Source organism: Bos javanicus, chromosome 21, assembly GCF_032452875.1.
Source record: "Bos javanicus breed banteng chromosome 21, ARS-OSU_banteng_1.0, whole genome shotgun sequence".
Taxonomy (NCBI): Eukaryota; Metazoa; Chordata; class Mammalia; order Artiodactyla; family Bovidae; genus Bos; species Bos javanicus.
Window position 1 is genome coordinate 49,476,494 of NC_083888.1, and position 25,571 is coordinate 49,502,064.

The 25,571-nt window shown below is 38.4% G+C and overlaps 1 long non-coding RNA gene across 1 annotated transcript; it reads left to right on the top strand.

Moving 5' to 3' along the window:
- Nucleotides 1-547: 547 nt before the first annotated feature.
- Nucleotides 548-24,602, top strand: LOC133234453 (uncharacterized). Its single transcript, XR_009732143.1, has 3 exons — nt 548-656; nt 13,199-13,305; nt 21,368-24,602. It is a non-coding gene; the product is annotated as an uncharacterized LOC133234453 (long non-coding RNA).
- Nucleotides 24,603-25,571: the final 969 nt, after the last annotated feature.

Below are 25,571 nucleotides of genomic sequence, written 5' to 3' on the forward strand. Positions count from 1 at the left end.
GGCAGAAGACCCCAGACTTCCAAAAAGGCAAGTTAGTCTCCACAGAATAAAGTAGGGCAAAAGACAGAAGAAAAAAAGAGACAAAGGAATTCGGGACCTATGCCTCAAGCAGGGAGCCCTGAAGGAGAAAAATTTCCACACACTCAGAAAACGCCTCATGGATGGGGATAGGGGGCAACTTTGGAACCTCGGAGGGGAACGCAGCAGTGCCATGTGCTTAGAAGGCAAAACAGACAGAATTCACCACAGAAGTGAGTGCCAACCAGCACTTCCCAGCCTGAAACACTTATTTGCATACCAGCTGAGACAAGTGGAGGTTGGGTCCTAGGCTCAGGCTTCAGGGGTTACACCCCAGGGAGGGGACTGGAGTTGACTGATGTGAAGATAATCTGAGGAAGCTACTATGAAACAGCTGAGAGAGTCCAGGGAAAAGCCTGGGCTGACAAGAGATCATTGTCATAGAAACCCTTGTGTGCTCACAGGCTGCAGGGCACTGTCTTCGTGAGTGCCAGAGGCAGAGGGCGAGACAAAACTGCAGTCTGTGACCACAGAGGGGTACATGCGAAGGCATGAGTGGCAGAAGTGGGACTAGCCACAAGGGCAGTTTATGATCCCAAAGGAGGATTGCTAGCCGGGTGGCCACTGCAAAAGCCTGTGTGAGTGTCAGAGGTGGGGGACAAGAGTCCACTGTGGTGACCCTTGAGGTTGCAGCTGCCACCAAGCTGTGACAGGTGCAGGCCACTGCGCATACCTTCTTGGGAGCATATGCAGCTTCACTCAGCCAAGGGACCTGAGACCGAGAGCCAATTGCCCTGGGGGAGTGCACGAGCCACCTCAGACTACAGCAGCTTTCCTCAGGCCTCAGCCCCTGCAAGTACTCCCCTCAAATGCCAACTGTGTCTGCCGTTCCCTCTGCCTCCCCAGCCCAACTGAGCAAATGAGTGCTAATCAGTCCCTACTTTCACCCCGTCTTGTCTGGGCAGGGAGCAGACAGCAGAGGAAGGGCCAAATCCAAAGCTGAGCACCAGGGGAAGGGAATTCACTCTTGCAATCATACATATGGCAGATTGAATCTCCCTAATTAGCCTGAGACTGTGGGCTTTGGGGGGCAATCATGGGCTTTGTAAACAAGTACAATCTGGAGCAAGGCCAGTTCTGAGTATGATCTGACCCCACACTGCCCACAGAAAGTCAGGGACCTTCCAAGAAATATTACAGGACTTCCCCAGTAGGCAGATTGCCTGGGGCTCACTGTGTGATGAGGGCAACAGAGAATAGAGAAGGACATTCATCTTATCACTTTCTATTTTGTCTGTTTTCTTTCTCGTATTGTTTTATTGTTGTCTTTTTAAAATTATTCCTTTTTTATTTTTACTTACTTTTCCCGTTAAAAAATGTTGTTATTTTTAAATACATTGATTTGACTTTTTCCAATTTTTACTGTACTTTCTTGTAATATTAAATTTTTCCCATGTTTTTTGTTTTGTATAGGATTTGTTTATGGGTTTGATTGCTCTCTTCTATTTTGGTTCCTGTTTTAACTCTTTTTTCTCTCTTTCTTGGTTTCTGTGAGTGTGTGAGTTTCTAAGGGTGTTCTTATCTGTTTAGTGTTGCTTCTACCATTTGTCTTGGGGGTTTATCTTTCCATTCTTTTTTTGTTTGTATGTTTGTTTGATTTTTTTTTTTTCTATTTGTTTCTTCCTTTTTCTTTTCTATGATGTGTGGCTTATGGAACCTTGGTGCTCCAACCAGGGGTCAGGCCTGAACGTTTGAGGTAGGAGACCTGAGCCCAGGCTGTTGAGCCACTAGAAAACTCCTGACCCCATGGAATAATAATCAGTGAGGACTCTCTGAAAGGCCTCCATCTCACCACTAAGATTTGATCTTACCCAAAGGTCAGCAAGCTCCACTGCCAGACATTAACACCAAAACCCAGCAAAATAGGAACACAGTGTTTGCCCATTAGCAAACAGGCTGCCCAAAGTCATACCAAGTTCACAGACACCCCCAAACACCCCATTAAGCATGACACCAGCCCTTCAGAGAGACAAGAACAGAGGTGTCAGTCCCCCAGTCAGGAAAGCTTCACAAGGCACTGGTCCAATCCCACCCCGGGGGGGCAGATTCCACACATAAGAGGAGCAATGGCCTTGCAGCCTGTAGAAAGGAGGCCCCATTCACAGTAAATTAAACAAGATGAAGAGACAGAGAAAGATGCAGCAGATGAAGAAATGTGGTAAAAACCCACAAGACCAAAGAAATGAAGAGGAAATAGGCAGTCTATCTGAAAAAGATTTCAGAGTAATAATAGTAATGATGGTCCTCCGAAAAAAAATGCAAAATAGATGGATGCTCAAATAAACAGAATGGCAGTACAGATCGAAAAGATACAAGAAATGTTTAAGAAGTATCTAGAAGAAATAAAGACTAGACAGTCAACAATGAACAATATAATAACTGAAATTAAAAAATACACTAGAGGCAACCAGTAGCAGAATACTGAGGCAGAAGAGTGGATAAGAGAGCTGAAAGAATGGTGGAAGGAAAAAAGAATGAAATGAGGAAAGTCTCAGACTTCTGGGACAACATTAGGTACATCACCATTTGAATTATAGAGTTTCTAGAAGAAGAAGTGAAAAAGAAAGGATAATGAGAAAATATTTGAGGGAATTATAATTGAAAACTTACCTAACATGGGAAAGGAAATAGACACCCAAATCCAGGAAGCCCAGAAACTCCCATACAGGATAAACCCAAAGAGAAATATGCCTGAACACATATTAATTAAACTAGCAAAAATTAAACACAAAGAAAATCTATTAAGAGCAGTAAGGGAAAAGCAACAATTAACATACAAGGATTCCCCATAAGGCTAACAACAGAAACTCTGGAGGCCAGAAGGGAGTGGCAGGATATATTTAAATTGATGAAAGAAAAAATCTACAACCAAGGTAACTCTACTCAGCAATGATATCATTCAGATTCAACAGAGAAATCAAAAGCTGTATAGATAAGCAAAGTTAAAAGAATTCGGCACCATCAATTCAGTTTTACAATAAATGGTAATGGAACTTCTCTAGACAGGAAACACAAGAGAAAGAAAAGATCTATAAAAACAAGCCCAGAACAATAAAGTAAATGGTAATAGGATCATACATATCAATGATTACCTTACATGTAAATGAATTAAAAGCTCCAACCAAAAGACTGAAACTGGCTGAATGTATACAAAAACAATACACCTATATATGCTGTCTCCAGGAGACCCACTTCAGACCTAGGGACACATACAGACTGAAAGTGAAGGGCTGGAAAAAGATAGTCCATGCAAATGGAACCCAAAAGAAAGCAGGAGTAGCAATACTCAGATAAAACAGACCATTAAGAATAAACCATTACAACAGACAATGAAGGACACTACACAATGATCAAGGGATCAATCCAAGAAGAAATACATATATGCTCAACATAGGAGTCAGAGAAGGCAATGGCACCCCACTCCAGTACTCTTGCCTGGAAAACCCCATGGACAGAGGAGTCTGGTGCACTGCAGTCCATGGGGTCACTGAGTTGGACATGATTGAGCGACTTCACTTTCACTTTTGACTTTCATGCATTGGAGAAGGAAGTGGCAACGCACTCCAGTGTTCTTGCCTGGAGAATCCCAGGGACAGGGGAGCCTGGTGGGCTGCCATCTACAGGGTTGCACAGAGTTGGACGTGACTGAAGCAACTTAGCAGCAGCAGCAACACAGGAGTACCTCAATACATAAGGCAGCTATAAAAGGAAATCGACAGTAACACAATAATAATGGGGGACTTTAACCACCCACTCACACCAATGAACAGATCATCCAGACAGAAAATCAATAAGGAAACAAAAAACATAAAAGGACACACTGGACCAGATTGACCTAACTGATATCTGTAGAACATTTCATCCAAAAAACAGCAGAATTCACTTTTTTCTCAAGTTCACATGCAACATTCTCTAGGATAGATCACACCTTGTGTTACAAGTTAAGCCTTGGTAAATCTTTAAAAAATTGCATTTCTAGCAAGCATTTTTCCTGACCAAAACACTCTAAGATTAGACATCAAGTATAGGAAAAAAAAGAACAAAAAACTGTAAAAACACAAACACATGGAGGCTAAACAATATGCTTCTGAATAACCAAGAGGTCGCTGAAGAAGTCAATGAGAAAATAAATTACCTAGAAACAAATTACAATGAAAACAAACCAACTCACAACCTATGGGATGCAGTAAAAGCAGCGCTGAGGGAAGTTTATGTCAATACAAGCCTACCTCAATAAATCAGAAAAATATCAAATAAACAACTGAACTTACACCTAAAAAAAACTAGAAAAAAAGAACAAAAATCCCAAAGTTTATAGAAGAAATCATTAAGGACAGAGCAGAAATAAATGGAAAAGAAATGAAGGAGAAAATAGCAAAAATCAAAAAGACTAAGAGCTGGTTCTTTGAGAAGATAAACAAAATAGACAAAGCATTAGCCAGACTCGGGAAGAATAAAAGGGAGAAGACTCATATCAATAAAATTAAAAATGATCAAGGAGAAGTTACAACAGATAACACAGAAATACAAAGGATCATAAGAGATACTGTGAGCAATACTATATGCCAATAAAATGGACCATCTGTAAGAAATGGACAAATCCTTAGAAAAGTATATAACCTTCCAAGACTGAACCAGGAAGGAATAGAAAATATGAACAGGCCAATCATAAGCACTGAAATTGAAACTGTAATCAAAATCTTCCAATAAACAGAAGCAGAGGGCCAGATGGCTTCATGGGTGAATTCTATCACACATTTAGAGAAAAGCTAACACCGTTCCTGCTCAAATTCTTCCATGAAATAACAGAGGATGGGAAAAACTCACAAACTCATCCTACAAGGCCACCATCACCCTGATACCAAATCCAAAAAAAAAAAAAATTATAGGTCAGTATCACTGATGAGCATAGATGCAAAAACCTCAAAAGTATTCTAGCGAACAGTATTGAACAACACATTAAAAGAATAAGACACCATGATCAACAGGGGCTTATCCCAGGGATTATAAGATTCATCAATATATACAAATCAATGTGATACACCATATTCACAACTTGAAAGATTAAAACTATATGTGCATTTCAATTGATGCAGAGAAAGTTTTCAACAAAATTCAACACCCATTCATGATAAAAACTCTATACAGAGTAGGTACAGAAGGAACTACCTCAACAAAATAAAGGCCATATAAGACAAAGAACAAACATTATTCTCAAAAGTGAAAAACTGAAAGCATTTTCTCTAAGATCAGGAAAAAAAGGTGTCCACTCTCACCACTAATCCATCGGAGGGCAGAATGAAAACCACAAGCATGAAAACTAACCAAACTGATCACATGCATCACATCCTTGTCTAACTCAATGAAACTATGAGCCATGCCAGGAAGGGCTACCCAAGATAGACGGGTCGGGGTGCAGACTTCTTAAAAAACTGGTCCACTGGAGAGGGAAACGGCAAACCACTTCAGCATTTTTGCCTTGAGAACCCTGTGAACACTTTTTTTTTTTTTTAATGTTGAGTTTAAGCCAGCTTTTTCATAGTCAAAAAAAAAAAAAAAGTTCAAAATGCAGTACCTGGGTGCAATCTCAAAAATGACAGAATGATCTCTGTTTATTTCCAAGGCAAACCATTCAATATCACAGTAATCCAAGCCTATGCCCCAACCACTAATTCCAAGGAAGGTGAACGGTTCTATGATGACCTATAAGATCTTCTAGAATTAAAACCCCACAAAAGATGTCCTTTTCATCGTGGAGACTGGAATTCAAATATAGAAAGTCAAGAGATATTTGGAGTAACTGGCAACTTTGGCCTTGGAGTACAAAATGAAGCGGAGCAAACAGAGTTTAGCCCAGAGAACACACTGGTCATAGAAAACAACTTCTTTCAACAACAAAAGAGATGACTCTACACAAGGACATCACCAGATGGTCAATACTGAAATCAGATTGATCATATTCTTTGCACCCAAAGATGGAGAACCTCTATACAGTCAACAAAAATAAGACTGAGAGCTGACTGTGGCTCAGATAATGAACTCCTTATTGAAAAATTCAGACTTAAATTTAAAAAAAAGTATGGAAAACTGTCAGGAAGTATTTAACAGGAGGCTTCCTGTGTGCTGTTTTGGATCTGTCAGGAATTCTCTGTTCCTTATTAATTCCTGAATACTCAGGAATTAAGAGGAGAGGCAAGCCTCTCCCAGGGGCTGAGGAATCCAGGCATTTCCTTCATTAGATTTTCTATATAGTGATAAGTACCCTCTTCCTTCTTGTGAACCATAGAGTAAAAGTGATTGTTTACAACTCTCTCTCTCTTTAATATGGATTGCCTATGTTTTGTAAGTCTGGAATTTTAATCTTTATCTTTGCTGAGAATAACTACCTTGTAAGACAGTATATATGCCCACATCATGTTGATTAAAACATCTTTGCTCCATCAGAGCTCTGGTCCCTGTGTCTTTCTTTCTCTTTCTCTCTCTCTCCCTCTCTCTCTTTTTAAGGCTGATCCCCTGGAGCGCAGAGGCTCTCTGAGTTCACTTTCCTGCCCCAGGTTCTAAGACCCTCTCAAGAAGGCACCCTGCGCCTTCACCCCATTGAGAGTGCACCGGAGGCCTTTGTGAACAGAGCAAGCCCTGTGCAGGGTCTTTATTGGCTTTCTGCATAAACCAAGGAATATCAGCCTCTTTCTCTCTCCTTTACTTTCTTATCAGTCGACTCTGGACCACCAGGTTCCAGTCCATTCAAGGACCTCAAGAGAAAACCACTAGACCACTCAGGTAAGACCTATATCAACTCCCTGAGAATTGTACAGTGGAAGTGACAAGTAGACTCAAGGGATTAGATCTTATAGACAGAGTGCCTGAAGAACTATGGATGGAGATTTATAACATTGTACAGGAGGCAGTGATCAAAACCATCCCCGAGGAAAAGAAATTCAAAAAGGCAAAATGGTTGTCTGAGGAGGCCTTACAAATAGCTGAGAAAAGAAGAGAGGCAAAAGGCAAAGGAGAAAGGGAAATATATACCTATCTGAATGCAGAGTTCCAAAGAATAGCAAGCAGAGATAAAAGAGCCTTCCTAAGTGAAAAATGCAAAGAAATGAGGAAAACAATAGAATAGGAAAGACTAGAGATCTCGTCAAGAAAATAAGAGACACCAAAGAACACTTCATGCAAAGATGGGCACAATAAAGGACAGAAACAGTATGGACTTAACAGAAACAGAAGATATTGAGAAGAGGTGACAAGAATACAGAGAAGAACTATACAAAAAAAGATCTTAATGACCTGGATAACCATGATGGTATGATCACTCACCTAAAACAAGACATCTTAGAGTGCAAAGTGAAGTGGGCCTTGGGAAGCATCACTACGAACAAATATAGTAGAGGTAATGAAATTCCAGTAGAGCTATTTCAAATTCCAAAAGACAATGCTGTGAAAGTGCTGCAATCAATATGCCAGCAAATTTGGAATACACAGCAGTGACCACAAGACAGGAAAAGGTCAGTTTTCATTCTAATCCCAAAGAAAGGCAATGCCAAAGAATTTTCAAATTACAGCACAGTTGCACTCATTTCACATGCCAGCAAAGTCATGCTCCAAATCCTTTAAGCTAGGCTTCAACAATACATGAATCAAGAACTTCCAGATGTACAAGATGGATTTAGAAAAGGCAGAGGAACCAGAGATCAAACTTTCAACATCCATTGGATCACAGAAAAAGCAAGAGAATTCCAGAAAACATTTACTTCTGCTTCATTGACTATGCTAAAGCCTTTGACTATGTGGATCACAACAAACTGTGGGACATTCTTAAAGAGGTGGGAATACCAGACCACCTTACATGCCTCCTGAGAAACCTGTATGCAGGTCAAAAAGAAACAGAACTTACATGGAACAACAGACTGGTTCAAATTTGGGAAAGGAGTTCCTCAGGGCTGTGTATCATCACCCTCCGTATTTAACTTTTATGCACAGTACATCATGCGAAAGGCTGGGCTGGATGAATCATGAATCAAGATTGCCAGAAGAAATATCAATAACTGGAGATATGCAGATGATACCACCCTTATGGCAGAAAATGAAGAGGAACTAAAGAGCCTCCTGATGAAGGTTAAAGAGGAGAGTGAAAAGGCTGGCTTAAAACTCAACATTCAAAAAACTAAAATCATGGCATCTGTTTCCATAACTTCATGGCAAATAGATGAGGAAACAATGGAAACAGTGACAGATTTTGTTTTCTTGAGCTTCAAAATCACTGGGGATTTTGACTGGAGCCATGCAATTAAGACACTTATTTCTTGGAAGAAAAGCTATCACCGACCTAGACAGTGTATTAAAAAGCAGAGACATTACTTTGCTGACCAAGGTTCATCTAGTCAAAGCTATGTGTTTTCCTGGTAGTCATGTATGGATCAGAGAGTTGGACCATAAAGAAGTCTGAGTGCCAAAGAATTGATGCTTTCCAATTATAGTGTTGGAGAAGACTCTTAGGAATTCCTTGGACTGCAAGGAGATCAAACCAGTCAGCCCTAAAGAAAATCAACCCTGAATATTCATTGGAAGGACTGATGTTAAAGCTGAAGCTCCAATACTTTGGCTATCTAATAGGAAGAGATGACTCATCTGAAAAGAACCTGATGCTTGGAAAGATTGAGGGCAGGAGGAGAAGGGGGTGACAGAGCACAAGATGATTGGATGGCATCACCAACTCAATGGGCATGAGTTTACGCAAACTCCAGGAGATGGTGGAAGACAGGGAAACCTGGTATACTGCAATCCATGGGGTTGCAAAGGGACAGACACTACTGAGAGACTGTGAGAGGCAACAACTCACCACTATTATTCAATATAATTTTGGAAGTACTAGCCACGGCAATCAGGGAAACAAAAGGAATAAAAGGAATCCAGATTGGAAAATAAGAAATAAAAGTCTCACTGTTTACAGATGACATGATATTATACATAGAAAATCAAAATATGCCACCAGAAAATTACTAGAACTAATCAATGAATTTAGTAAAGTCATAGGATATAAAATTAATATACAGAAATCCCTTGTATTCCTATACACTAACAATGGAAAATCGGAAAGAGAAATTAATGAAACAATCCTATTCAGCATTGCAACAAAAAGAATGAAATACCTAGGAATAAACCTACTTAAGTAGATAAAAGACCTGTTTACAAAAAATGATAAGACACTGATGAAAGAAATCAGACAACCAGAATGGAGAGATATACAATGTTCTTGGATTAGAAGAATCAATATTGTGAAAATAACTATACTATCCAAAGCAACCTACAGATTCCACACAATCCCTATCAAACTACACATGGTATTTTCCACAAAACTGAACAGAAACTTTCACAATTTGTATGGAAACACAAAAGACTTTGAATAGCCAAAGTAATCTTGAGAAAGAAAAATGGAGCTGGAAGAATCAACCTTCCTGACTTCAGACTATTCTACAATGCTACAGTAATCAAGACAGTATGGTAATGACACAAAGACAGAAATATAGATCAATGGAATAGGATAGAAAGCCTAGAGATAAATCCATGCACTTACTGGCACCTTATATTTGACAAAGGATGCCAGAACATGCAATGGATAAAAGACAGTCTCTTCAATAAGTAGTGCTGGGAAAACTGGACAGCTACATGCAAAAAAAAAAAAAAAGATGAAATTAGAATGCTTATAATACCATATACAAAAATAAACTCAAAGTGATTACAGACCTAAAATGTAAGACCAGAAACTATAAAACTCTTAGAGGAAAACAGGCAGAACACTCTTTGACATAAATCACAGCAAGATCCTCTTGGACCCACATCTTAGAATAATGGAAATAAAAACAAAATTATACAAATGGGCCCTAATTAAATTTAAAAGCTTTTGCACAGCAAAGGAAACTATAAACAAGACGAAAAGGCAACTCTCAGAATGGGAGGAAGTAACTGCAAATGAAGTAACTGACAAAAAAGAATTAATCTCCAAAATATATAAGCAGCTTGTGAAGCTCAACACCAGGAAAAAAAGAAATTAAAAAGGGGCAGAAGACCTAAACAGACATTTCTCCAAAGATGACATACAAATGGCTAATAAACACATGAAAAAATATTCAACATCTCTTATTATTAGAGACATGCAAATCAAAACTACAATGAGGTATCACCTCATACTGGTTAGAATGGCCATCATCAAAAAATATAAACAATAAATGCTGGAGAGGATATGGCAAAAAGGGAACCCTCTTGCACTGTTGGTGGGATGTAAATTGATATAGCTACTGTGGAGAACAGTGTGGAGATTTCTTTACAAAGTTAGGAATGAAACTGCCATATGAGCCAGCAATGCCACTACTGGGCATATAACATGAGAAAACCACAGTTCTAAATGACACATGTACCCCAGTGTTCACTGCATCACTATTCACAATAGCCAGTACATGGAAGCAACCTAGATGTCCATGGACAGACAAATAGATAAAGCTATGGTACATTTATACAATGGAATATTAATCAGTCATGAAAAAGAAGAAATTTGAGTCAGTTCCAGTGAGATGGATGAACATGGAGCCTATTATACAGAGTGAAGTAAGTAAAAATGAGAAAGAAAAATATTGTATATTTACACATATATATGGAATCTAGAAAAATGATACTGATGAGGCTATTTGCAGAGATGCAGACATAGAATACAAACTTGTGGGCACAGCAGGGGAAGGGGAGGGTGAGACAGACAGAGTGTAGCATTGAAATATACACATCACCAAATGTAAAACAGAGAGCCAATGGGAACTTTCCGTATGTCACAGGGAGCTCGACCCAGTGCTCTGTGACAACCTGGAGGAGTGGGATGGGGTTGGTTGGGGTGGGGGGTGGGCGGTGGGGGTGAGGGTGGAAGGAAGGTTCAAGAGGGAGGGTACACATGTATACCTATGGCTGATTCATGTTGATGTAAGCCAGAAACCAACACAACATTACAAAGCAATTATCCTCCAAATAAAAATTAAGAAAAGAAAAAAAATTCCTATTTCTAATGTCACATCCTTCAAACTGTTCTCCCTATGAAGAGGAGATCACCAAAGTGATATCTCTCTGAAAACATATTTAATAATCTCATTTCCTAATTTAAATACTCTTCAATAATAGTGACTTGCAGGATAAAGTCCAAACTATTTTGTAGGGTATCCAAGGCTTTCCAGCTTCCTATCATTCCCTTCTTTTTCATTCCCATATCCTCTCCTTCAGAAAGTTTACTTTTGTCCATCTCCAAATGGCCTTCTTGTGCTGTGTGTGCTCAGCTGCAACCCCACAGACTGTAGCCTACCAGGCTCCTCTGCCCATGCATTTTCTGTATTTCACCATAGCAGCATCTATATTTTATTGACTTTATTTGTTTTTCTCCTTCATTAGTCTGTGAACTCCACAGAGCAGGAATTATGCCTTCCATCTCTATATTCTCTATGCTTGCTTCCTTGGCTAACAAGCAGTAATTAACAAAGAATATTTTTGAGTAAATTGGCTTCTGGTCCCGATATCTATTTCCCTCCTACACTTTTTTCATTGTTAAGCCATGCCGTTGGCCATCCAAGTCCAGGTGATACTCTCAGTCCTTTTTTTACCTAGGTATGGGCACCTGAACACATTCCAAACAATGAGAGGTGGGTGGAAATGTTAGGTGCAATTATAGTGTGAAATTAAATTTCTAAAAATGGAAACTCTTCACTTCCTCTTTCTCCTTGCCGCAGGCTAGACAGCAGTTATGGGGTGATAAGCCAGATTTAACTTTCATAAAAGAGCATCATTCTAGAAAAGGTAGAACAAGTGTCAAGAACTTTGGAAAACTTTATGGACTAATTCCCCATACTCTCTTGACTGTTTTATATAACTTAGGATGTAAGGAAGAAGTCTTTTTATTGAGGATTAGCCTATAGTACACACTGAGCAAGTGGGCTTAAAATCCAAAATTCAAAAAATGAAAATCGTGGCATCTTGTCCCATCACTTCAGGGCAAATAGATGGGGAAACAAAGGAAACAGTGACAGACTTTATTTTCTTGGGCTCCAAAATCACTGCAGATGGTGATTACAGCCATGCGATTAAAAGAGGCTTTCTCCTTGGAAGTAAAGCTATGACAAATCTGGACAGCATATTAAGAAGCAGAGACATTACTCTGCCAACAAAATTCCATATAGCCAAAGCTATGGCTTTTCCAGTAGTCAAGTATGGATGTGAGAGTTGGACCATAAAGAAGGCTGAGTGCTGAAAAACTGATGTTTTTGAACTGTGGTGTTGGAGAAGACTCTTGAGAGTCCCTTGGACTGTAAGGAGATCAAACCAGTCAATCCTAAAGAAATCAATCCCTGAATATTCACTGGCAGGATTGATGATAAAGCTGAAGCTGCAAAACTTTGGCCACATGATGCAAAGAACTGACTCATACCCTGTGCTGGGCAAGATTGAAGGCAGGAGGAGAAGGGGATGACAGAGAATGAGACGGTTGGATGAACTCAATGGACATGAGTCTGAGCAAGCTCCAGGAGATGGTGAAGGACAGGGAAGCCTGGTGTGCTGCAGTCCGTGGGGTTGCAAAGAGTTGGACTTGACTGAGGAACTCAACAACAACAACAAGCTTATACTCTAACTGGCGTATCTGGGAGTGCACTCGAGACTTTGTGTAGTGAGTGCGTAGAAAGTGTGTACTTTCTATTTGCTGAGATTAATCATCTGCAAGAACCACCCTGCATCCTCCTCATCAAGGAAACTTCCCCAGGACTGATCTTTAAAATAGTCATGTACTTAATTTTGGAGATAGGTAGAAAAACATTTACTCTTGATTTTTCTTTTTTTTTGCCATAGTTCTTGCTTATCTAACATTAAACAGAAAAATAAAGTCCTTCAGCTAGCAACTCTGTAAGCGACTAGAACTGAATTGTTCTCTAGTAATTTTAAGTTATACTGTATACCCAAGATTTCCTAGAAACTTAACTCAAATGATTTTTTTTTTGAAGAATATTCTCACAATGTGACTACAGTGATGCTCTAGTATAACTAACATCCACTTAATCGGCTTGTTGAATTAATGGACATTCTGTTTTCTCTGTAGGCACAATTGCATGCTGAATCTTTGATGATACCCATGTACCAACACTTGGACTGCATTCTTTAGTAAGAGTCACTTATACCTGTTTCTGGAGTCTGGCAGCTCAGAAGGTAAAGAATCTGCCTGCAATGGGGGAGACCCAGGTTTGATCCCCGTTGGGAAGATCCCCTGGAGAAGGGAATGGCTACTACTCCAGTATTCTTCCCTGGAGAATTCCATGGACGAAGGAGCCTGGTGGATAGTCCATGGGGTTGCAAAGAGTCAGACATAACTGAATGACTGACATTTTCACTTTTCATACCTGTTTATAAACCTATGTCTGTCAGTTAGCAGCCTGCACGATATACGGGTTAAAGCACCCATTCTGGAGTCAGACTGTGTTTAAGTCCTGACCTGCTATGTGCTAGCTATATGGTCTTGGGAGAGCTACTTCTATTTTGCAGTATTTCCTCATTTACTAAAGGAGGATAATAGTAGCAACTATGTCATCGGGTTCCTGTGAGGACTGCTTGTGTAAATATAAATAAACCTCTTAGAACAGTATAAAGGAATTTACTATGAAAAACCGGCAATAAGTAAAAACACTTAAATACCAACTAACTGTAATCATGTAATTTAGTTAACTATTGTATAAACTGATGAAATTTGATTATGCAAAGAAGTTGTTACATCTGTAGAAAGTAAGTCAAATCCTTTGAAATCATTCCAAAGAAATAAATATCACACATACACACACACACACACCAGCGTGTGATTAGGGAGTTATAACAGTTTTGGGAAAAAAATTCATGATATCCCATAAGTATTCTTCATTCAAATTGCTTTGTAATTAATATTAAATAACTCATAGAAAATCAGCATACATGTTTTTTGTACAAAAAAGGCAATGTGGAATCCCACTCTGGGGGGTCATAACCAAAGAAAAGTCCTTGATCCCATTGAAAAGAATTAATGAATGAATGCTTATTAATATGTTTTATGCTATAGCAAAGTTTTTAGGTCTGTACAGAGTTCTTTATAAGAATTTTACCCTGTTAAACAAATTGTTATCAACTAAGTACTAGTGATTCTACATTGCTCTTACCTTAAAATTCCTCAACCTTATTCTCATTATTCAGTCAGGTCCTATTGCCTTACCCCAGGTCATTTCTATTGCTTTACCTAGATAAAAAGGGAAGAATCCCCAAATTTGGTTTAAAAATTCAGTATTTTCTTTTTTCATTAGATAGGTTCCTAATTTGAAAAGGATGGCAGTTCTAGTGATTAAATAATTAATAACACAACAACAAAAATGTAATAGATAAGATCTGAATTTATTCAGGCATATTAAATGGCCTGCTGAGCACTCCAAATCTCTTTCTGCTGCTGCTAAGTCGCTTCAGTCGTGTCCGACTCTGTGCGACCCCATAGACGGCAGACCACCAAGGCTCCCCTGTCCCTGGGATTCTCCAGGCAAGAACACGGGAGTGGGTTGCCATTTCCTTCTCCAATGCATGAAAGGGAAAAGTGAAAGTGAAGTCGCTCAGTCGTGTCCGACTCTCAGCAACCCCATGGACTGCAGCCTACCAGGCTCCTCCGCCCATGGGATTCTCCAGACAAGAGTACTGGAGTGGGGTGCCATTGCCTTCACCACTACTTAAATATTAAAATTCAAAATTAATTTCTTTTACATGAAGGACAGAAAAAAAATTTCATAAAGTTCAAAAAAGACTTTAGTCTTCTTTACAATTTTAAGAGTTTATACTAATTATTTTAAACCAATTTTGTCCATTTAACATATTAATATTTATAAATGAGTTCTCTTTTACTAATCTCAGAAAAAATATGTTAAAGCACATGGGACTTGATTTAAAACTAAACATTTAAAATTTCTCCTAGTTTTGTTAGATTAGTGGGTACAAATAGGTGAAAGAGAAACCATCCCATCTATAAGGCATCCTTTCCCTTGTTCATTCTGTAAGTATAATTTCTAGCTCCATGCATAGGACAGACTATGTTCTTACCCAATACTTATATATATAAAGGAATGATTGAATCAATCAATTAATAAATGAAGATGTAGTCACTGCTCTATCAGAGGTTACCATATATAAAGGAATGATTGAATCAATTAATAAATGAAGATGTGGTCACTGCTCTAACAGAGGTTACCATTTAGGAAAAAACACATGTAAATACAGATAAGAAGACTATTAAAAAATAATTTAGATCATAAATGCTATCTAACTAAATAAAAATGCTAGGGTATATTCAATCAACATTGAAATATTTTGCAAAAAGTAACTAAGGGAGACCAAAGATTTCCTCTCTGATGTCCTATGAAATAGACTCTGTCATCAATTCATTATAATTGAGTTTCACTAAAATAAATGGTTACCAGACAAATAACATTCTTCAGAGATAAATGGCAAGCATATTTTCAATATTTTTAATATATTACATTAAAATAAATTTTTCATGTTGTCATTATTGAAAATTCTAAATTGAATTTAATGCATGTGAACCTGTTTTCATTAAAAAAAAAATTTAACATCAGATATCTAAATATTCAGATATCTAAATAATTAAAACATACATTGTTGTTGTTCAGTTGCTAAGTCATGTCTGAGTCTTTGCAACCCCATGAACTGCAGCACAGTGAACTGGCTTCCCTGTCCTTCCCTATCTCATGGAGTTTGCTCAAATTCATGTCCATTGAGTTCGTGATGCTGACTAACCATCTCATCCTCTGTCGCCCTCTTCTCCTTTTGCCTTCAGTCATTCCCAGCAACAGGGTCTTTTCCAATGAGTCAGATCTTCACATCAGGTGGCCAAAGTATTGGGGCTTCAGCTTCATCATCAGACCTTTCAATGAATATTAAGGGTTGATTTCCTTTAGAACTGACTGGTTTGATCTCCATGCCGTCCAAGGGACTCTCAAGAATCTTCTCTGGTACAACTGGAAAGCATCAATGTTTTGGCACTCAGCCTTCTTTATGGTCCAACTCTCACATCTGTACATAACTACTGGAAAAACCTTTGTCAGCAAAATGATGTCTTTGGTTTTTAATAGTGCTGTCTAGATTTGTCACAGCATCCAAGGAGCAAGCATCTTTTAAAACATACATAATAATATATAGTATTTGATAGGTTAAAGAAGGATTAGGTTTAAAGTTTTGGTGCTACAGATTGCCTATCTTTCATTAACGTTATTTGATTATGCAAAATCATAAGCTTTATCAAAAAATTTCCTTCAGAATCAAATTTTGCAATGATCTTTTGGTCTTCAATTGGTTTTGGATGATTTCCAGAATAACTGTTGGAAAAGTGGTTTTAGATACTCTAGTGCTGATGCATACATTAGTAACATTCATTTCCCATGTGTTTCAAATGATGAAGGCAACCAAACAGGCAATTAGTTTCTAATAAGGAGAGGTCTGTTTGACATCTGCCTTGAATTTTTTTTTTGCTTGTCTAGAGTCAGTTTGAAATTAGAGACATTCTAAGCATAGAATAATTGCACTTTTAATAAGCCAGAACCTCCTGCTTCACTGAAAAGAGCAAACTGTCTTTTACTATAGTTTATAGTTTTTTTAAACTTCAGTGAAAGATAGTAGATTGTATACTTTGGTCTTTAGTTTAACTCCTTTCTTATAGGTAATAATGGTGTTTTTAAAAGGTCATAATTTGTAAAATGACAGATCTCATAGTTCTATGTTTTCAAAGAAAAATTTCCTCCTATATTATTTATAAGATCAAAACTGACCTTCAAATTTAAATTTTACATTACGTATTTTCTAAGTTTCAATATGTTAAATTATTCATAGACAGTGATAGTTATAGAGCTATAACATCATATCAAAATTTACCTGGAAATCTTATGGTTGATGACAATCCCAGGCATGGGACTAATGACGTGCAGAAGCATTACCTTTCTGAATCAATGGTAAGGATGTGTGAGTGTGTGGTCAAAATTCATCCAATTTTTGGCAAAGCAAAAATATCAAAAACAAAACAATTGTGTTAGATACTTCTGTAAGAAGAAAAGGAAGTTTTTGACGATGGCCTTTTAAAAATTATTTTAAGCTTTCGAGAGTAGTTATATTTTTTAAAATAAGCTTTCCAGCCAGAAAGATGATGTTATACATGCACAAGCATAATGATTGTGCTTTCCCTAAGCTTTAAAGCCTAATACAGTTAGTTTGAAAGTGGTGGCCAGATATATATATATATATATATATTTTTTTTTTGGTTATGTTTCTTGCTGGGGCTTTACAATGTTTATTGCTCCACTACGTGAAACAATGTGTATTAGCGATAAGAGTAGGTTTTAGAAATTTCTGAATATTTCTTCAGAATAGTAGTGGGTAAATAAGAGCAGTTCCCAAGGTCTACTTGGGATAGTTTTAATACTGAAAGCCTGCTGCTATGAGCTGTGTGTGACACCAGGATTCATGGCTTCGGGAGGAGAGGAACTAATCCAGGGCCAGGAACAAGGCGCGATTGCTCAGAGCTTTTTGTGAAACAAGGTTTATTAAAGCGTAAAAGAGATAGAGAAAGCTTCTGACATTGACATCAGAAGGGGACAGAATGAATGCCTCCTTGCTAGTTTTTAAAAAGGAGTTATATACCTATTAGCAAAGCCGCTAATTAGGGAATGGAAACACCTCAAAACTGAGGGAGTTGCACCAGGCCCCTCACCCACACCACGCATTCTGAGATAGCACTGGTACAGGTGAGTCATCCAGGCCATGAAACAACTGACATGAATCTTGAAGAAAGGCAGATTTTCAAGCAAATACATAGTTCATTAAGGAATAAAGGAAGATATTTCCATAAGAAAAATGCATCCCTTAGCTCAAAGTTTGAGAAAGTTAAGTTCTGGTGGAGCCAGGTGTCACCATGACAACACAGGATTAGAAGAGAAAAGAAAAGAAAAAAAAAACGTCTGCCACTTGCAGTTTTATTTCCTCCTGCCACTTGGGGACCTCTGCCTCCCTCCTGAGGCTATTAACACTCTCAATACCAAGCATTTGAATAGATCTCTATCATGGATTCTAAGCATAAAATACACTCAAATAAAAAAGCTATTGTCTGATTCCTGTAATAAATACCCCACTTGCAATGATAGTTGACTTGTGTCAAGATACTCTGATGAGGTTCCCAAGGTTGCTGAGCTCACAAAATTAATTTTAGAATCTCTGCCTAAGACATATTTAAGGCAGTTCAGGAAAGAATAACTGATTGAGAAACTGCATGATGAGTTCAAGACCTTTATTAGTTATTGGTACCAGTTATTTGTCCTAAGAAGATACTTTTGGAGTAACTGTAATGGTATATAAGAATATGGTATTACTCTGTTTTGGAGAATCTTTAAGTAACCATCATGTCCAAATAATTGAGAATGCTCATACTTAGCTTTGATTCCTCCTTTCTCATTAGCTGTAACCAAATAATTCTATTACTTTTACTTCATATTTTTCTGTACTAAACTCCCTTTTTTAATTTCCAGTGTATCAATTCAAGCCTACTGTGTAAGTTTTGCAGAAGTTATTTTTCCAATAGCTTCCTATCATTTCTTTTTTTCAAATATGTCAGTCTATTCCATGCTCTGTTACCAGAATAATAAAAAAATAAGTTATCATGGGGTTGTCACAGTCAAAAATTTTGAGTTCTATAGTAATGATTCATATCATGGTTTTGGAGAAAAATATAATGAATTTAATGTTAACTTTGTGGGTATTTAAACTCCCTACACTGGAGACTTCTGGTTTCAACTACAAAATGTAAAGAGCTTATTACAACAAGAAAACAGCTGAATTAGCCAAAAGTTAACTACTTTCCTTGGACCCCTCACAAAACCTGAGATCACAATGCAAGCCACCCGCAGGAAGTATGGAAAGACAGTCAAATCCAGAAGGCCATGGTTGAGATATGCTTCCCTGGGTGGAACAGAGGCTTCTGGAGAAATTAACTGAGAGTGGCACTTAAATGGTAACTGAGACAAACTGCCAAAGGCTGAGTGTGGACTAGCATGAGATTAAGAAACACTTAATGACCACAGCCTTAGATTCTATGCTTTTGTGTGTTTTAGCTCCAACAACCCTACCGGGCTCTCACTGTGAAGATCTTATTAAGATCCCCTGGTAACTCTGGCAGAGAGAAGGGGAAAGTAACCAATGGAACTAGGCCTAGGAGAGGATGAGATACTTGGAGCCATTTCCTTCTCCAATGCATGAAAGTGAAAAGTGAAAAGTGAAAGTGAAGTTGTTCAGTCGTGTCTGACTCTTAGCGACCCCATGGACTGCAGCCTACCAGGCTCCTCCATCCATGGGATTTTCCAGTCAAGAGTACCGGAGTGGGGTGCCATTGCCTTCTCCGACTTGGATGGTATCATCAACTAAATGGACATGCTGCTAAGTCGCTTCAGTCGTATCCAACTCTGTGTGACCCCATAGACGGCAGCCCACCAGGTTCCCCTGCCCTTGGGATTCTCCAGGCAAGAACACTGGAGTGGGTTGCCATTTGAGCAAACTCCAGGAGATAGTGAAGGACAGGGAAACCTGGCATGCTGCAGTCCATGGGGTTGCAAAGAGACAAGACTGAGATACTGAACAACATCCTAGAGCATAACAAAAGCATGCTGTCAGGGCTATCAGACCATTGTTTCACCCCAAGGAAGGGAAAGTGAAGTGAAGTGAAAGTGAAAGTCGCTCAGTTGTGTCCGACTTTGCGAACACATGGACTATACAGTCTATGGAATTCTCTAGGCCAGAATACTACAGTGGGTAGCCTTTCCCTTCTCTAGGGGATCTTCCCAACCCAGGGATGGAACCCAGGTCTCCCCCATTGCAGGCAGATTCTTTACCAGCTGAGCCACAAGGGAAGGGGCAGGTATTTCCTGATTTCATCCATCTCTAGTCTTCCTGTCTCACCAAGGTGAGGAGAAGTTATCCAACTGTTGTGAAGGGCACAGTCCAGAGATACAGGTCTCCTGAAAGACTGATTTTAATTAAAAGACTGTGAAATGAAAAGATTTCCTTACATATTAATAAACAAAAAATATCACAGCCATCAGTGAATTTCGGCCTCCAAATATGAATCAGTTCAGTTCATTTCAGTTGCTCAGTTGTGTCCGACTCTTTGCGACCCCATGAATTGCAGCACATCAGGCCTCCCTGTCCATCACCAACTTCCAGAGTTCACTCAAATATAAGTGAGGGCTCCCAAAACTGATCCAGGGGATGCTGCCACCCTCCAAGGTGACTGAGGAGGCACTGTGAACATGCAAGGAGCAAAGTGAACAGGAAACAGGATTGCCCAGATAGCAGAGGCGCATATGGAAGGAATGGATTCCTTGAGCCCAGAGGCTTGCACCTTCCCTTACATAGCACGCTAAATTCCATAACTTGAGAGCTTATCTTTGATGTTCAGACTGCCTGCTCCTTTTGTTGCAAACTCGTATAGCCTGACTTCCCCTCTTGCCTCCTTGGAGCAGTTTTCTCAAAGCTACTGAGATCCTGTCTCCTGGGCTCAGAGTACTAAACATTCCAACCAAATAAAATAACTCTTTATTTTCAGGTTGTGACTATATTTTTTAGTTGACAAGAACATGGGAAGCTTTCCTATTTCCACGTCTTACCACCACATTAGCAGGGCTCCAGCTAATTATACCTTGGATTACAGCTGAAAAAACTGCAGAATAGAGACTATCTAAATAGAAGTTCTTAACAAGGACCTAAAGGTGATAGGAGAAACAAAAACAAGTAAACTGGAGGAATTTCAAAGCCTATGGCACCTACAATACCTAAACACAGCCCAACCCCTAGCTAAGTTAACAGAAGTCCTCAAACTAAAGGCCTATTTATCCCTGTTCCTATTATCCAATACATCATGTCCATCATTCAACAAAAAGTTACAAGTCATGCAAGAAGGCAAGAAAACACATAGACTGAAGAGACAAAGCAATTATCAGAACCAGGATTAGATATGTCACAAATACTGGAGTTATTAGATGGTAAAAAATTTAAAATAACTATGATTAATATATTAAAAGCTTCCATGGAAAATGTAAACAACAAAAAGGCTGAGTAATGTGAACAGAGAAATAGAAACGCTAAGCACGAATTTTTAAATGCTAGAAATAAAAAATACAGTAATTAAAATTAAGAATATCTTTGATAATTTTATCAGGAGACTGGACACAAATGAGGAAAGAATCGATAAGCCTGAAGATAGATCCATAAGAAGTCAGTAAACTGAAATGCAAAGAGAAAAACCTCCCAGAACATCCAAGAGCTATGAGTCAACTTAAAACAACATCGTGAAAAAAAACCAGCAGAAAAAAGATCATCTTAACTATGGAGAAATAAGAATAACAGCAAATTTCTCAACAGAAACTATGTGAGCAAGAAGAGAAAGGAATAAAATATTTAAAATATTGAAAGAAAAAAAAACTTGGCAATTCAGGAGTCTAATCTAGTGACATTATTCTTCAAAACTGCAGGATATTAAAGAAAAAAACTTTCTGAGACAAAAACAACAGGGAGTTTATTGCCACTGAACCCTGGTCAGTAAAATGTAAATTTTCTAAATATATTAGAAAATATATTAGATTGTCACAGTGTAAAAAATAACAACATATATAGACAAAATATATTGTCTATAAGAAACTCACTTTATAAAGACTCAGGTTTAAAGTAAAGAGATGGGAGGGTGATATATTAATGTGAAACAGAGCTGGAGAAGCTATGCTCCTTTCAGACAAAACACACTTTAGAAAAGGAAATGTATGAGGGATTAAGAAGGGCATTTCATAATGATAAGAGTTAAAGAAGACATAACAATCCATAACAACATGCACCAAAATTCCCCAAGCCTGGTCCCAAATATGTAAAGCAGGGAAATGAGTGCTAGTTGCTCTACTGCTGCTGCTGCTAAGTCTCGTCAGTCGTGTCCAACTCTGTGTGACCCCATAGACACCAGCCCACCAGGCTCCCCCGTCCCTGGGATTCTCCAGGCAAGAACACTGGAGTGGGTTGCCATTTCCTTCTCCAATGCATGAAAGTGAAAAGTGAAAAGTGAAAGGGAAGTCGCTCAGTCATGTCCGACTCTTCGCGACCCCATGGACTACAGCCTACCAGGCTCCTCCATCCATGGGATTTTCCAGGCAACAGTACTGGAGTGGGGTGCCATCGCCTTCTCCTGTGTCCAATTCTTTGCAAACCCATGGATTGTAGCCCGCCAGGCTCCTCTGTCCATGGAATTCTCTAGGCAAGAATACTGGAATGGGCTGACATGCCCTTCTCCAGGGAAGATCCAGGGATCAAACCCGGGTCTCCTGCATTGCAGGCAGATTCTTTACCATCTGAACCACTAGGGAAGTGCATGTAAAGCATGAAATATCCATTAAAGAACTCTGAAACATTAGGAAATTGATCATCTGGTCCGACTTTCACTTTCACTCTCAAGCCTACCTCTTGCAGCCATGCCGACTGCCAGTAGTTTCATGAATATACCCACACGCTTGTTCAAGCATTCACTCTTCACCTATACAGGTGTCCTTCCGTATCCACAGGGGATTGGTTCTAGGAGCCACACTGTATACCAAAATCCATGTATGCTCAAGTCCTTTGTATAAATTAGCTACAGGGCAATGAATACAGTTGACCATTGTGAAATGAAATAGTTTCTGTTATATCAGTAAATAAGGATGTCACGGTCATCAGAAATGACAGCCCTCCAATATGATCCCTAAGGATACTCAGGAAGGAGAAGAATACCTGCAATTTGGCAGCCATCAGACTGCAGCCACCCCCTACAGTGAGCCTCAAGGGAGCTCAGGATGGAAAAAAACACAGGATACTGGCCCAGGATAGCTGATACACATATGAAGGGAAGGATTTCAGTGAGCCCATACTCTTTATCTTCCCATATACAGAAAAGTGCTAAACTTGAGATATCTTAACTTGAGATATCTGGTTTTCTCCAATTAACAATAATCTTTTGATGTTCAGATTACCTGTCCTTTGTTGCAAACCTTGTATATAACCTGGCTTCTCCCCTTGTCTCTTAGGAGCAGTTTTGATTGAAGTCCTAAAAATTCCCACTGAATAAAACATAACTTAACTTTGAGGCTGTCACTATTTTTTAAGTTGAGACCCTCAATATCTGCCAGCTTGGCACCAGCAGATACTGAGGTACAACTGTATACTTATTGAAAGAAGATCATGCATAATTGAACCCATGCAGTACAAACCCATGTTGTTCAAGGGTCAACTGTAATTTCTTCTGAGTGATCCTCCCTGTCATCAAACTCAACCTGTTCACCTAACAAAATCTTCACAAACTTGCAAGAAATTGATACATATTAATTGCTGTTTTCTCATTATTTTCATATAAATTGTAGTTAGTTTTAATAGAATTTTTCTGTTTTCATATAAATTGTAGTTAAATAGAATTTTTCAAGAATTTAAAATTTTCCTAGGAATTTTTCAAAAATTTAACAGAATATTTCATAACACTATGTATAATTCCCCTCATATCTTTTCCTCCCTTTGTATGGGAGTTCCTGAAAAAAAGGGACTGCGTAGTATATTTTATCATTTGCACTTAGCAAAACAATTCTAACAGGACAAGGCTTAATAATGAAAGCACACCAGATTATTCATCATTCCTACAAAAAACAATGAATATACATTTTTCATATCTTTGCATGGGTAATTTTTCTCTAATTGAATCTTTGTTTGTAATTATGCAGAGCTATTTTTGGAATATCTTTTGTTCCACTAATCTGTTTGTTCATTTTATTATGCCCACACCACAGACTTGGTTTCAGTAGCTTTATGGTAAATCTTGAAGTCAAGAAATATAAATCCTCAAATTTTCCTTTTCTTTTTCAATAATATTTGACTCTTCTATCTAGATTCTTTGCAGCATGTACGTTTTTTTTTAGTCCTAGTTTGTCAGTAATCACAGAAGAGCCTAGCAGCATATTGATTGTAATTTATTACATTTGATTAAATTAGAGAAAATTGATATATTTACAATATTCATGTAGGTCCTCTAAAATTTCTCCCAAAGTTTTGTAGTTTTCAGAGTAGAGTTCTTGCTCAGCTTTCATTATATATATCCCTAGGTGTTTTATCTTTATGATATTGTAAATGGCACTGATTTATAAATTTTATTTTCCAATTGTTTGCTGCCACTGTGTAGAATATAATTGATTTTTATATTGATCTCTAATCCTAAGAACTTGCTGAATTCACCTATTACCCCTAGGATATATTTTATTGTGTATGGAAAAAAAAAAAGTTTCTTTTTTTCTTCCTCCCTCCTTCTCTCTCCCTTTTTCCTTAGACTAAGACCTGCTCTCCAAAAACCACAGTGGATGCACAAAGTGGATTACTAAGTACTAATACAGTGTATTCTTGCCACTTCTTAATTTCTTCTGCTTCTGTTTAGTAAAGTTTCTGTCCTTTATCATGCCCATCCTTCCATGAAATGTTGCCTTATCTCCAATTTTCTTGAGATTTCTAGTCTTTCCTCTTCTCTTGTTTTTCTCTATTTCTTTGCATTGTTCACTTAAGGCTTTCTTATCTCTCCTTGCTATTCTTTGGAACTCTGCATCCAGTTGGGTATATCTTTCCCTTTTTCCTTTATCTTTCACTTCTCTTCTTTCCTCAGCTGTTTGTAAAGCCTCCTCAGACAACCACTTTGCCTTGTTGCATTTATTTTTCCTTTGGGATGGTTTTGGTCACCACCTTCTGTATGATATTATGAACCTCTGTCCACAGTTCTTCAGGTTCCCTGTCTACCAGATTTAATCCCTTGAATCTATTTGTCACCTATACTGTATAATCATAAGGGATTTGATTTAGATCATACCTGAATTGCCTAGTGGTTTTCCCTACTTTCTTCAATTTAAGTCTGAATTTTATAATAAGGAGTTGATGATCTGAACCAAATTCAGCCCCAGGCCTTATTTTTGCTAACTGTACAGAGTTAGCTATCTTTCTCTATCTTTGGCTGCACAGAACATAATCATCTGATTTTGGTATTAACATGTGGTGATGTCCAAATGTAGAGTCATCTCTTGGGTTGTTGGAAAAGGGTATTTGCTATGACCAGTGTGTTCTCTTGACAAAACTGTTAGCCTTTGACTTTTTCATTTTGAACTTCAAGGAAAAAATTGTCCGTTATTCTGGGTATCTCTTGACTTCCTACATTTGCATTCTGATCCCTTATAATGAAAAGGACATCTTTGTTTGTTGGGGGGGTGGGGTGTTAGTTCTAGAAGGTCTTGTATGTCTTCATATAACTGGTCAACCTTAGCTTCTTCAACATCAATGGTTGGGGCATAGATTTGGATTACAGTGATGCTAAATGGTTTGCCTTG